This window comes from Eriocheir sinensis, chromosome 1 (genome assembly GCF_024679095.1).
Source record: "Eriocheir sinensis breed Jianghai 21 chromosome 1, ASM2467909v1, whole genome shotgun sequence".
Taxonomy (NCBI): domain Eukaryota; kingdom Metazoa; phylum Arthropoda; class Malacostraca; order Decapoda; family Varunidae; genus Eriocheir; species Eriocheir sinensis.
Window position 1 is genome coordinate 28,378,261 of NC_066509.1, and position 12,721 is coordinate 28,390,981.

The 12,721-nt window shown below is 42.1% G+C and overlaps 3 non-coding genes and 2 pseudogenes across 3 annotated transcripts; all 5 read left to right on the plus strand.

The window, feature by feature from the left end:
• Nucleotides 1–297: 297 nt before the first annotated feature.
• On the plus strand, nucleotides 298–416 carry LOC126997330 (5S ribosomal RNA). The gene has a single exon (XR_007752038.1). It is a non-coding gene; the product is annotated as a 5S ribosomal RNA (ribosomal RNA).
• A 635-nt stretch (nucleotides 417–1,051) lies between these two features.
• On the plus strand, nucleotides 1,052–1,170 carry LOC126997379 (5S ribosomal RNA). Its single transcript, XR_007752063.1, has one exon. It is a non-coding gene; the product is annotated as a 5S ribosomal RNA (ribosomal RNA).
• A 644-nt stretch (nucleotides 1,171–1,814) lies between these two features.
• On the plus strand, nucleotides 1,815–1,933 carry LOC126997420 (5S ribosomal RNA). Its single transcript, XR_007752099.1, has one exon. It is a non-coding gene; the product is annotated as a 5S ribosomal RNA (ribosomal RNA).
• A 550-nt stretch (nucleotides 1,934–2,483) lies between these two features.
• Nucleotides 2,484–2,602, plus strand: LOC126997558 (5S ribosomal RNA; annotated as a pseudogene).
• Nucleotides 2,603–3,878: 1,276 nt separating this feature from the next.
• LOC126997552 (5S ribosomal RNA) lies at nucleotides 3,879–3,997 on the plus strand (annotated as a pseudogene).
• The last annotated feature ends 8,724 nt before the right edge of the window (nucleotides 3,998–12,721 follow it).

The following is a 12,721-nucleotide window of genomic DNA, read 5'->3' on the forward strand; positions in this document are numbered from 1 at the left end:
ATTTTGACGCTGGTTACGTAACTTTATTTATTTATTCATTCATTCATCTATTTATTTTTACTTCACCGGGGTCCCAGCGCTGGCATGTGTTTACCTGTGTTACCTGGCTCAAACATAAGGAGCAACTTAACAAACCTTCAGTTCTTCACCCGGTCCGAGCGCTGGCGTTTACCTGTGTCACCTGGCTCAGACATCAGGACCAACTTAACAAACCTTCACTACTTCGCCCGGTCCAAGCGCTGGCATGTGATTACCTGTGTTACCTGCCTCAAAGATGAAAGCCAGTTCACCTTTCTTGTCAACGGCCACACCACGTTGAAAACACCGCTTCTCGTCCGATCAGCGAAGTTAAGCGACGTTGGGTCTGGATAGTACTTGGATGGGTGACCGCCTGGGAACACCAGATGCTGTTGGCATCCCTCTTTTTATTTAATTTCTCTTAACTTTTCACTTTGCGGTCCTGGTGACTCTTTTCTTTTCATATAGCTTTCTGCCTTTCGTTATGTTTTTTTTTTTTTTCTTTTCCATTTAATTTTTAGCCTTTCGTTTTGCACCCCTCTCCTTTTCTTTTCCTTTAGCTTTTAGCCTTTGTTTTGCATTCCTCTTTTCTTTTCATCTAGGTCTTAGCCTTTCGCTTTGCATCCCTGTTTTCGTTTTATTTAGCTTTTGGACTTTCGTTTTGCACCATTTCTTTTCAATAAGCATTTCGTTTTCCGTCCCTTTTTTTCTTTGTATTTAGCTGAGCCTTTCGGTTTTGAAAATTTTGACGGTGGTTACGTAACTTTATTTATTTATTCATTCATTCATTTATTTATTTTTACCTCACCGGGGTCCCAGCGCTGGCATGTGTTTACCTGTGTTACCTGGCTCAAACATAAGGAGCAAATTAACAAACCTTCACTACTTCACCCGGTCCAAGCGCTGGTGTTTGTTTACCTGTGTCGCCTGGCTCAAACATCAGGACCAACTTAACAAACCTTCCCTACTTCGCCCGGTCCAAGCGCTGGCATGTGTTACCTGCCTCAAAGATGAAAGCCAGTTCACCCTTCTCGTCAACGGCCACACCACGTTGAAAACACCGCTTCTCGTCCGATCAGCGAAGTTAAGCGACGTTGGGTCTGGATAGTACTTGGATGGGTGACCGCCTGGGAACACCAGATGCTGTTGGCATCCCTCTTTTTATTTAATTTCTCTTAACTTTTCACTTTGCGGTCCTGGTGACTCTTTTCTTTTCATATAGCTTTCTGCCTTTCGTTATGTTTTCTATTTTTTTTTCTTTTCCATTTAATTTTTAGCCTTTCGTTTTGCACCCCTCTTCTTTTCTTTTCGTTTAGCTTTTAGCCTTTCTTTTGCATTCCTCTTTCCTTTTCATCTAGGTCTTAGCCTTTCGCTTTGCATCCGTCTTTTCGTTTTATTTAGCTTTCGGACTTTTGTGTTGCACCATTTCTTTTCATTAGGCATTTCGTTTTCCGTCCCTTCTTTTTCTTTGTATTTAGCTGAGCCTTTCGTTTTTGAAAATTTTGACGCTGGTTACGTAACTTTATTTATTTATTCATTCATTCATTTATTTATTTTGACTTCACCGGGGTCCCATCGCTGGCATGTGTTTACCTGCGTTACCTGGCTCAAACATAAGGAGCAACTTAACAAACCTTCACTACTTCACCCGGTCCAAGCGCTGGCGTTTACCTGTGTCACCTGGCTCAGACATCAGGACCAACTTAACAAACCTTCACTACTTCGCCCGGTCCAAGCGCTGGCATGTCATTACCTGTGTTACCTGCCTCAAAGATGAAAGTCAGCTCACCTTTCTCGTCAACGGCCACACCACGTTGAAAACACCGCTTCTCGTCCGATCAGCGAAGTTAAGCGACGTTGGGTCTAGATATTACTTGGATGGGTGACCGCTTGGGAACACCAGATGCTGTTGGCATCCCTCTTTTTATTTAATTTCTCTTAACTTTTCACTTTGCGGTCCTTGTGACTCTTTTCTTTTCATATAGCTTTCGGCACCCCTCTTCTTTTCTTTTCCTTTACCTTTTAGCCTTTCTTTTGCATTCCTCTTTTCTTTTCATCTAGGTCTTAGCCTTTCGCTTTGCATCCGTCTTTTCGTTTTATTTAGCTTTCGGACTTTCGTTTTGCACCATTTCTTTTCATTAAGCATTTCGTTTCCCGTCTCTTTTTTTTTTCTTTCTATTTAGCTGAGCCTTTCGTTTTGAAAATTTTGACGCTGGTTACGTAACTTTATTTATTTATTCATTCATTCATTTATTTTTACTTCACACTTCACACATGCTAGCGCTGGCATGTGTTTACCTGTGTTACCTGCCTCAAAGACCGGTCCAAGCGCTGGTGTTTGTTTACCTGTGTCGCCTGGCTCAAACATCAGACCAACTTAACAAAACCTTCCTTACTTCGCCCGGTCCAAGCGCATGCATGCATGTGTTACCTGCCTCAAAGATGAAAGTCAGTTCACATTTCTCGTCAACGGCCACACTACGTTGAAAACACCGCTTCTCTTCCGATGAGCGAAGCTAAGCGACGTTGTGTCTGGATAGTACTTGGATGAGTGACCGCCTGGGAACACCAGATGCTGTTGGCATCCCTCTTTTTATTTAATTTCTCTTAACTTTTCACTTTGCGCTCCTGGTTACTCTTTTCATATAGCTTTCGGCTTTTCGTTATGTTTTATATTTTTTTCTTTCGATTTGCACCCCTCTTCTTTTCTTTTCATTTAGCTTTTAACCTTTCTTTTGCATTCCTCTTTTCTTTTCATATAGGTCTTAGCCTTTCGCTTTGCATCCCTCTTTTCGTTGTATTTAGCTTTTGGACTTTCGTTTTGCACCATTTCTTTTCATTAAGCATTTAGTTTTCCTTCCTTTTTTTTCTTTTCATTTAGCTCAGCCTTTCGTTTTGAAATTTGTGACGCTTGTTACATAACTTTATTTGTTTATTTATTTATTTTTACTTCTAATGACCGTTTGGCACAGCATACAAGGAGAAACAATTAACAACAGGCACAAGCAATCGATCAGCTTTCCCTAGTCCTTAGAGGCCGTGGTCCCATGGCCTAATTATCCCCTAAATTACTGAATAAGTGTGTCTGTGTGTGTGTGTGTGTGTAGTTCAGGTTACCGCCATGAACAGTTTGAGTCATAATAACTCTTCCTGGTAAATTCATGACATACATTTCCTGGAGGTTGAAGGAAAGTACAAAACCTTCATTACCTCACCGGGGTCCCAGCGCTGGCCTGTGTTTACCTGTGTCACCTGGCTCAAACATCAGGACCAACTTAATAAACCTTCACTACTTCACCCGGTCCAAGCTCTGGCATGTGTTTACCTGTGTTACCTGGCTCACACATCAGGTCCAACTTAACAAACCTTCACTACTTCACTCGGTCCCAGCGCTGGCCTGTGTTTACCTGTGTCACCTGGCTCAAACATCAGGACCAACTTAATAAACCTTCACTACTTCACTCGGTCCAAGCGCTGGCATGTGTTTACCTGTGTCACCTGGCTCAAACATCAGGACCAACTTAACAAACCTTCACTGCTGCACCCGATCCAAGCGCTGGCATATGTTTACCTGTGTTACCTGGCTCACACATCAGGTCCAACTTAACAAACCTTCACTGATTCACCCGTTCGAAGCGCTGGCATGTGTCTATCTGTGTTACCTGACTCAAACATCAGGACCAACTTAACAAACCTACACTACTTCACCCGGTCCAACCGCTGGCATGTGTTTACCTGTGTTACCTGGCTCAAACATGAGGACCAACTTAACAAACGTTCCGTTCTTCACCCGGTCCAATCGCTGGCATATGTTTACCTGTGTTACCAGCCTCAAAGATCAAAGCCAATTCCCCTTTCTCGTGAACGGCCACACCACGTTGAAAACGCCGCTTCTCGTCTGATCAACGAAGTTAAGCGACGTTGGGTCTGGATAGTACTTGGATTGTTGACCGCCTGGGAACACCAGATGCTGTTGGCAACCCTCTTTTTATTTAATTTCCTTTAACTTTTCACTTTGCGCTCCTGGTAGCTCTTTTCTTTTCATGTAGCTTTCGGCCTTTCGTTATGTATTTTTAATGTGTATATTATGACATACATGTGATTGTTTGAATGTATGTTGTATCGCCATGGCTCAGCGGTGCCAGGACGTTATACACAGACGCTATGTTGTGCTTAGCAGTTGCTCCTTGCCGTGGGAACGGTGTTAATTCAGTAAGCATGTTGCCGCTGGACGCTCCTGGACGGGAGACGCGGGTTAAGACTCTAGCGATCACCAAACAATCACATTCAGCATCAATATGAAAGAAAGTAAAGTAACTTCTAGTAAAGAAAAGGTGCCTGATTATCAGAGAGCGAATTTCGTAAGACTACGATCAATTCTAAATAATTCTGACTAGATTGAAATCTCGGCGGAAACCGATATTGATAAATCTTTGGGGGCCTTCACCACAATATTGAACAATGCCATAAGCATATGCGTACCCTATCGAAACAGACGTTCAGCTTCTAAGAAGAAACCCAAATGGTGGAATAACGAAATTCAAAATAGCCTATCTCTTAAAAAACGCGTATACAGTAGATACATATCAACTCAGAGTGAGGCTGACAAACTAGAGTTCGACAGAATTCGCCGCGAAACCAAGAAATTAATTAAAACGAGGCAAGAAAAATCTTGAAGAATATATAGCGGAAACGAGTAAATCTAATCCTAAATAATTTTTTAGCTATGTAAATAATAAAAAGTCACTCACTTGTGGTATCTGACCGCTTGCTAATGATAACGGTAACCACACGAACGATGAAAATGAAATGACTACAATCCTAAATAACTTCTTCGCATCCGTATTTACCAACGAAGATTGTTTATCACCTCAACCGCAGGAGGTTAGAAGGACCGAAAAGATGTTAAGTGGCGTGCTCATCGTAGAAAGTGACAATTTACGCACAATTGAAAAGATTAAAGTAAGCAAAGCTACTGGTCCAGACAAAATTACCCCTAGGGTCTTAAAAAAAATCAAACATCAAATTTGTAAACCGCTCTCCATCATATTCAATAAATATTTAACAGCTGGAAAAGTTCCGTCGGATTGGAAACTAGCAAATGTCACACCAGTTTTCAAAAAGGGGGACAAGTCTCATCCAGGAAACTATCGACCAATTAGCCTGACATCGATTGTTTGTATGTTAATGGAGACTATCATTCGCGACAATACGGTGAAATTCTTCGAAGAAAATAATATAATAAAAAACTCGCAACATGGCCTCCGTAGTAAACATTCGTGATTAACAAACTTACTTGATTTTTGTTCATTATTTTTGAGGTGTTCGATGAAAGCAGATCAGTAGATATCATATATCTGGATTTTCAAAAGGCATTTGATAAGGTCCCCCACCAACGATTGCTCAGCAAACTATTGGCGCACGGTATCTCGGGTAACATTCACAATTGGCTTGTGGACTGGCTCTCTGAGCGGAAACAGAGAGTAGTTCTAAACGGTGTTACATCTAACTGGCTCGATGTCAGAAGCGGCGTACCTCAAGGATCAGTGCTTGGCCCCATGTTCTTCTTGATTTATGTTAATGATATCGATAATGGGCTCACTTGCAAAGTATCAAAATTTGCTGATGACACAAAAATTGCTAGTAAAGTAACTGCGACACTCGACGAAGAAGCTTTACAATCAGATCTAGATCGACTTGCACGTTGGGCCAATCAATGGCAAATGAAATTTAACGTTGACAAATGTAAAGTGTTGCACATCGGAAAAAAATAACAATCGCGTTCGGTACGTAATGAATGGCCAACAACTTTCTGCAGTAAGTGAAGAAAAGGATCTTGGAATCACTATATCAAGCGATTTAAAGCCCGGTCAGCATTGTTCAGAGGTAGTTAAAACTGCAAACAAATTGGTTGGCCTCATCGGAGGACTCTTTAATAATAAATCAGAAAAAGTAATATTAAAACTATAATTCGTTGGTTCGACCCCATTTAGAGTATTGTGTACAATTTTGGTCTCCCTATTACAAAAAAGACATAAAAAAGTTGGAACGGGATCAACGAAGAGTAACAAAGATGATTCTAGGATGATAAATTTATCATATGAACAAAAGCTTAAGGAAGTAAATTTATTCAGCCTATCAAAACGAAGAATGCGAGGCGATCTAATAGAAGTGTTTAAAATGTTTAAAGGATTCGGTGATATTAATGCGGAAGATTACTTCACAATTGATCGATCAGATATAACAAGAAGAAATCACAATTTGAAGATAAGTGGTAAAAGATTCTCGTCGCACGAAGCTAAACACTTCTTCTTCAATCGATTTGTTAATGTTTGGAACAATCTACCCTGTGATGTCGTTGATAGTACAACAGTTACGGCCTTCAAGAATAGATTAGACAAGTATTTTGAATCCAACCAGCATCTAAAATATTACTCATTGTCGTAATAACGTTAAGTTCTTTCGGATACTGTTGTCCTTGTCCGCTTTTATCGCCCGGTTAGTGGTAGCAGTAATGGTAGTTCTTTCCTCTTTCCTACATAATTTCCATGCAGTTTTTCCATGCTGCATGGTTCTTTTTCCTTTCCTGCCAGCTTTGGCTGGAGGGATGGGGGGGTGGGGAGGAGCCTTCGCCTTTGCTGTCCTTCATCTTCCACCTTTGATTAGATAGTTAGATTAGCTTGTCACAAACAGCCTCGAAAGGACCAGCTGGTCTGCTGTTGTTTGTTCTTCCTTTGTGTTCTTTGTGTTCCCGGCCCGATCCGGTATGGTCACAGCCCGTTAACGTGCTGGTGTAGTGTGACCTTGAGGAGAGAAAAAGGGGGACAAGAAGAGAGAGAAGGTCAACAGGAAGGATTTATGATATTGAAAAGGAAAGGGAAAAAAAAGTGGTAAAGGCGAAGAAATAAGAGTGGAGAGAGAGAGAGAGAGAGAGAGAGAGAGAGAGAGAGAGAGAGAGAGAGAGAGAGAGAGAGAGAGAGAGTGGGAAGGATTCTGAATAGTATATGAGACAGAGAGGGAGAGGAGAGAAGGCTGGGAAGGAGGAAGAGGAGGGAGGAGAGAAAATGAAGCGAGTCTCAGGGGAAGGAAAGTCTAATCCTTATCACACGACCAATTACAAAACCAATCTCCCCTTCCCCCCTCCTCCCCCTCATTCATTCATTTCCTTCCTTCCATCTTTCCGTCTTGCTTTATACGTCATTCCCTTCATTCCCTTCTTTCCTTCTTCCCTTTTTTCCTTTCTTTTTTTCTCTCCTTCCTTCATTCATTCATGCATTCATTCATTCATTCCCTTCTTTTTTACCCCCATTTTCAAATCTTATTTTTTATTTTCACTTCATTCTTTCATTCATTCTCTTCCGTTCTTCCTTTCTTTTTTTTTCTTTTTTCTCACAAAATGACTCCTATTGTTTTTTTTCCCAACAATTAGTTTTATTTTGAGTCAGTTTGAGAAAGTGTCGAAGTTCTCTTTTTTCTCTTTTCTTGGTGTCTTTTTATGGTCTCTTGGTGTTGACTGTTTTAGGCAGCCATGGGGGAGAGCGAGCGAGCGAGCGAGAGAGAGAGAGAGAGAGAGAGAGAGAGAGAGAGAGAGAGAGAGAGAGAGAGAGAGAGAGAGAGGAGAGGAGAGGAGAGGAAAGGAGAGGAAAGGAGAGGAGAGAAGAGAAGAGAAGAGGAGAGAAGAGGGAGAGGAAGGTAACACTTTAAATTGGTATCATTGATTTAGACATAAAAGAAAATCAATGAAAACACGAGAAATTGTATACTTTTACATTTTCCTTCCTTTTCTTTTTCTCATCCTTACATTCTGTCACTTCCGTCCCTTCCTCCCTCTTCCCCTTCTCTTCTCCCTTCCTATCCATGAGTTATTTCATCTTCCCTTCTCCCATTGCCTATCACATCCCCTCTTTCATTCTTCTTCCTTTATTGTCTGTTTTCTCTTATTTCTCCTCTTTACTTCACATCCTTTCTCTTTAACCATTTGTCATGTTATCCTTTTTTTTTTACTCTCATACTGTCTTCTCTTCTTGTTGTCTTCTTTGCACATCCTTCTCCATTAACTTTCCATCCTGATCCTTCACCTTCCCTTCCCCCTCCTCCTATTCCCTCACTTCCTGTCCGTCCTGTCCTCATTCCTCCCCTCGTCCTGCTCCATGTTTTCCCGCCTCCCTCTTCCATTCCCTTCACATCCACCGCGCCCTTCTTCTCCTTCCACCGTATTCCATCATCCTTTCCTCCTTCTAATCTTCCCTTCATTATTTTCCATCCACCCAATATCGCCTGCTCCATATGATTTTTCTTTTTCGTCTCTCTCTCTCTCTCTCTCTCTCTCTCTCTCTCTCTCTCTCTCTCTCTCTCTCTCTCTCTCTCTCTCTCTCTCTCTCTCCTTCAACTTAATATCAACTAGAGTAGAAATGCAACGTTTTGGAGCCTTCTAATTAATGTAAAATCACTTAGATTTAAGGACAGACCACCTAGTCTGGACCATGGGGTCTGTGTGGTCTGATTTTCTATGTAAATCTATCTATGTAAATCTCTCTCTCTCTCTCTCTCTCTCTCTCTCTCTCTCTCTCTCTCTCTCTCTCTCTCTCTCTCTCTCTCTCTCTCTCTCTCTCTCTCTCTCTCTCTCTCTCTCTTCCCTTTTTCCCTTACTCCCCTTTAATTTTTCCCTTCATGAATAAGTCCAATATCCACATTATCAGTAGTGGTGGTGGTGGTGATGATGGTGGTGGTGGTGGTGGTGTAAAATGTATGCAGTATATAATTAAGAGAATTGTTGAAAGTCTAACCTTTAATCTCTCTCTTCCAATAGCAACATTCCTTTTACGATCCCTTACCTCCTCCTCCTCCTCCTCCTCCTCCACAACTCTCCCTTATCCACTCACCTCCATTTAGGGTCCACCGCCAAGCCACTCAATCCACTACGTGCTGCTGTAACTTTCCTCCTGATTCTTTTCCTTCCCTCCTCCTCCTCCTCCTCCTCCTCCTCCTCCTCCTCCTCCTCCTCCTCGTCGGCTTGAATAGTAGGTGATATAGGGGCCAAGGTGACCTCCTCCTCCTCCTCCTCCTCCTCCTCCTCACAACAGCAGAAGATGTTTTTGCCTTCGGGAGTTGCCTGTTTGGCGGTGCTTGTGGTGATAATGATGGTGGTGGTGGTGGTGGTGGTTTTGGTGATCCCTTGAGGTGTCTCTGTGTCTGTGTGACTATTTTTATTATTACTATTATTATTATTGTTATTATCACTATCATCATCATTCTATACAAATCCAGGTGCATCATCCTCCGCTCACACCTGTCTCATTACGTTTCGCTTCTCACCTTCTTCACCTCCGCATCATCATCATCATCGTCGTCGCTTTCCTTGACTTAGTTGTATTTGTCTTCCTCTCCGCGGCCCGGCGAGTCCTGTTTGTGCTCGCTTTTATTTTGTTTTCTCTGCTTTCTCTTCTTCGTTTTTATATTGTCTGGTTAGACGTTATTTAAGGTTGGCGAAAAGTTCACCTCGGGTTTGTGTGTGTGTGTGTGTGTGTGTGTGTGTGTGTGTGTGTGTGTGCGCGCGCTTGGGCGTTTTGTTGGCTGGTCTTTCTCCACAAAATTATTACGTCAATAATTCTCCAAAGCCATTGTGAAGTTAAGGTAGCGAGAGAGGGAAGGAAAGGTGGCATTAAGGAAGGACGAGAGGAAGGAAGGAAAGGAGGAAGGAAGGAAGGGTATGAGAGGTATGAGATGAGAGCCAAGGTTATCCTCATATTAGGGAAGAAGAGGAGAAGCAGGAGGAGGAGGAGGAGGAGGAGGAGGAGGAGGAGGAGGAGGAGGAGTGAACTATACGATAGCAGAGTAAGATACTCGTAAAGGAGGTAAAAAAAATAAAAATAAAAGGAAAACATTTGGAATCGGTGGTAGGAAGAGAGAGAGAGAGAGAGAGAGAGAGAGAGAGAGAGAGAGAGAGAGAGAGAGAGAGAGAGAGAGAGAGAGAGAGAGAGAGAGAGAGAGAGAGTATCCATATATATTCTTGGCAGTCAACTGTAAAATCCTTCCTTCCAATCGTCATTATCCTCGAGAGTACATAAAAGCCAGGCCGCTGTTCTTTTCCTCCACTAATTATATCGCAGTGTGGGCCGGGGCGGCGGGCCGGGGCCTAAAGGCTGGCCGGGAGTGTGGGGGCGGGGGAGGCTGGGCGGCTGGTGGGGTTTGTAATGCTAATTGTTGAAATGCAAGGCAAACTGTATAGATGATTTGAAGTATATGTGAAAAGTGATCAGTATAAGGAGTAAGTGAGTATATTGCGAGGATGGCTGGACGACTAATAGGGTTTTTAATGTTTGGTTTATATGGAAGGTAAACTGTATAGATGATTTGAAGTATATGTGAAAAGTGATCAGTATAAGGAGTAAGTGAGTATATTGGGAGGATGGCTGGACGGCTAATAGGGTTTTTAATGTTTGGTTTATGTGGAAGGCAAACTATATAGATGATTTGAAGTATTCCTATGTGCGAAAATGAGGAGGAAGGTTGTACGGCTAACGGGATTTATAATGTTCAGTGATGTAATGGAAGGTTAGGAGTATAGATGATGTGAAGTTTATGCGAAAAGTTAGGCTGAAAAGTGTATAAGGAGTTAAAAGTATAAGAGTGTTAACATTGTTTATCGAAACATTAACTAGTAATGGGGTTTGATATTCAGTGATTTCCTGTAAAACAAACAAAACTTACGGTGTGAAGTATATGTGTAAGTGAACTATGTAAGAGTTGTATTAGCTGAGGAGTGTGGAAGTTATGTACCGTGATTTATGTTGAATTGAGAATGGTGTTTAATGTTCAGTACTTCAATAGAAGACAAACTGTATAGATGATCTGAAGCATAAATGAAAAGTAAACAGACTAAAGAGTTGTATCTCATGAAGATTGTCAAGTACCGTTTATTGAGATTAACGCAGAATAGAAAAAATTAAAGTGCATGCACAAAGTGTATTATTTAAAAGGTTGTGTCCCTGAATGACGAAAAAACAAACAGAGGAAAAGCTTGAAGCATATCCGCTGCACGAGGTAAAAAAAGGGAAAGGAAAAAACTCCTTTAGAATCCTCGATAAAAAAATGCTAAACAGAATATGCTGATGAGCGGAAACTGTCTCGTGAAAACAGGCGACGAACAGGACAGACACAGAGACAAATGTGAGGATGAGAGAGAGAGAGAGAGAGAGAGAGAGAGAGAGAGAGAGAGAGAGAGAGAGAGAGAGAGAGAGAGATGAAAATAAATATCATAATAAAATTAGATAAAGAGATGTAAGAGACTAGGAAAGTTTAGAGAAATGGAGAAAAGGAGAGGTTGTTAGGAACAGGAGGAGGAGGAGGAGGAGGAGGAGGAGGAGGAGGATTAGAGGAAGTAGGTAAACATCGTGCATTTGTTTGTATGTTTGTCTTCGTTTCCGGAGGTTTCCACTCTATTGTTTACGACACACACACACACACACACACACACACACACACACACACACACACACACACACACACATGAGGGCCGCCATTCATCATTATAATATTGGTTCATAATGCAAAATATATGGATTAATCTGAAGCTAATTTGACGGCTGTTTTAATTCTGAACCACGATACTGGCCGATGGGAATGACTCACTGTGATGGTTATAATGAAGAGGATGATGATGGTGGGAATAATGATGATGGTGATAATGGCAGTATTAGTACTGGTGCCCGTGATGATGCTTGTAATAATATTAGTGGTAGTGGTTGTAGTGATGATAATAAAACTGATGATGATGGTGATGGTGTTTCTAATCTCCAAGTCTGTTCACGAGAGATATAACACCTTTTTTCTCTGTTCATTTACCTTCTTCCTCTTCCCTTCTTCCTTTACCCCTGTCCCTCCTTCCTCCTCTTACCTTCACTGCCTTACCTCCTCCTCCTCCTCCTCCTACTCCTCCACTCACAGTAATAACACACAGCACTCACAGCTTCGTCGTGTGTGTGTGTGTGTGTGTGTGTCCTGTAAGCATAAGACGTGACCTGAGAGAAATTAAAGTAAAGAAATGTAAGAGAGAGAGAGAGAGAGAGAGAGAGAGAGAGAGAGAGAGAGAGAGAGAGAGAGAGAGAGAGAGAGAGAGAGAGGGAAACGAGAATGGAGAGATTGAGGGAAGGAGGGGAAAGTAGGAGAGATGGAGGTAAGGAAGAAAAGAGTGAAAGCAGAGAGGGAGGGAAGGATATGGAAGGGAAAAAAAAAAAGAGAAAGAGAAGGATAGGGAAGGGAGAAAGAGACGAGGAATTAAAAAAAAAAAACGAATATTCTCACCTTTACCTTTTTTTTTAATTACTCTCCATGTTGCCGCCCGAAGGCTGACAAAGGTTATTAGTGCGCTTAGGCTGATTATGACAGATTATATGATGTGTAATGTGGTACATACATTCATAGAAAGGGCGATGTAGAGGGAGGATAGGGAGGATTGTAGGATTGAAGATGGGGACCAATGCAAAGCAGTGGTGTGAGATGGTACAGTGAGGCCAGATGGCCGCACCAAGATGTCAACACAGCGGAAAGGGGAGATAGAGACTGCTGACGCGGGGGTTCCGCGGGGCAAAGTTCCTCCCTCTGGCTGGGTTGGTTGACTTGAGGAGCAGAGAGGAGGGCTTGCAGCGGAGAGAAGAGCTATTTCCTCGCAGGGACAGTGTGGTTAAGGGTCACACAACAAAGA